Source organism: Chiloscyllium punctatum, chromosome 28 (assembly GCF_047496795.1).
Source record: "Chiloscyllium punctatum isolate Juve2018m chromosome 28, sChiPun1.3, whole genome shotgun sequence".
Taxonomy (NCBI): Eukaryota; Metazoa; Chordata; class Chondrichthyes; order Orectolobiformes; family Hemiscylliidae; genus Chiloscyllium; species Chiloscyllium punctatum.
The window spans coordinates 12,816,190-12,818,153 of NC_092766.1; positions in this window are offsets into that span (position 1 = coordinate 12,816,190).

Sequence of the window (1,964 nt, forward strand, 5' to 3'; positions counted from 1 at the left end):
ACAAACTCCATACTTTTTACTTTGCATTATTCTTGCAGGAGATGTGGGCGTTCAGGGGTGTCTGGGCAATCTTTTATCAACTAATGATAGCTCCCCCTTGAGACCACTGTGGTGAGGCACTTTCCTGAACTGCCAACAATCCCTGGGTAGTATAGGGACATCTACAGTGCAGTTAGTGAGATAATTTCAGGACTTTGACACAGTCAAATTGAAGAATTGACAGCTAGATTGCCAGGTTTAGAGTGTGTAGCTTGGAGGGGAACTTGCAGGTGTGGTGCTTCAACTTACTGCCGCCCTTGTCCTTTTAGGTCTCCTTTAGAGGTTGTAGGTTTGGACAGTGCTGTCTAAGTATCCTTGCTGAGGTGCTGCAGTGGTATACACTGCTGCTACTCAGTGTTGGTGATGGAGGGAATGGATATTTGGTATTGCAGTGCTACTAAAGCTGGCTGCTTTATCCTGGATGTTATGTTCTGTTGGACTGTACCCAACAAGTAATTTAGGATATATTCCATTACACTCCTGACTTGTGCCTTATTGATGGTGGGCAGGCTTTGAAGAGTCAGGAGCTGAGTCACCCACTGCAGAATTTCCAGCTTCTGTCCTGGTCTTGAAGCCACAGTATTTATAAATCTGTTCAAGCACCACTATTTCCCCAGCCATCACCTTAGCCCAACTCATTGCACGGATTGTGTTGGGTACGGAGATTAAACATTTCAGGGAACATACATGTGGGGTTTGAGGGAGTTGAAACACAACTCCAATTCAATCTTATATTGGAGGTTGGAAGAGGTTTGAGGGGCTGAATGATCTCCTCCTATACCTTTGGAATCAATTTACTCAAAGAGTGGTGAGAATGTGGAACATGGTTCCCAAAGGGAGTGGATGGTAATGAAGTGAATAGTATTGATGCATTTGTGTGGAATATAGACAAGTGGGATAGGCATGGGAATAGAGGGCCACAATGATATATATAAACGAGAAACTATGACAGGGGACTCGCTCAGAGCCTCAGCACTGGCGTGGGCTCTTATGGGCTGAATGGTCTCATTGTGCCTTATATCCAATATAATGCAGTGTCTTAGTGAAGCTATCAAATACTTTCATCTTGCATGCACCAGAACACGACACAATATCACATTTAAAAGGGAGCAATAATTTATATCACAGGAGAAAGGGGGATGCTTGGATGTCTGTCAGCTCTGTTTGCCTGACATTGCTATGGAGAATTCACCAGGATTTTATTTCCACCGCACAAGAATTCCTGCCCCCACACCCACCCCGTGCTTAAGCTTAATTTCCAACTATGTCCAAAGCCTGGATGTTCATACAATCGCCCTCACCTGCCCTTCTGTGGGGAGTGAATAAGAGGCAGTATATGCTGGTTCAAGAGTAAACAAAGATGTTCCTTCTGGCTACAGAGGACAGGTCGCTTCCTATGTCCAAGTGTTGAGCTAGCATGCATAAGTGAACCACTTTGCAAGTCCAACTGAGAACCCTAAGTTGGCTGTTTCATAGTTCATTTGGGATTATTGATCCAGTTCTGTCCAACTGTGGAATGATATCTGATGTTAGATATTCTGTTCTGTGTTTTGCACACATCCACTGAATTAGTTCAGTATCCTGTCTATTGTTGAAAGACAAAGGGATGTACTGTTGGACACAATCCACCAGTCATTAGTTGCAGACTGTTGCAGTTTGGTACCAAGGTAGACCTGATAACTCTTGGAACTTCTCCACAGCAACGATCTCGAACTGCTGATCTCCCACCCATATCAGCCCCCCCCCCCCCCCATCCTCATCCTGTCTTTGGTCAAGCATCCCGCTAACCCTGTCAAGCACCACCTCTTCTGGTCCACGCAAAGCCCGACAACTCCTGCTAGGTGCCATTGATAGAGGAGATGGGGATGAATCAAGATGGGACTCGCCAGCTACAGTGGACTCATCAATCTCTTTATTGCAACTTT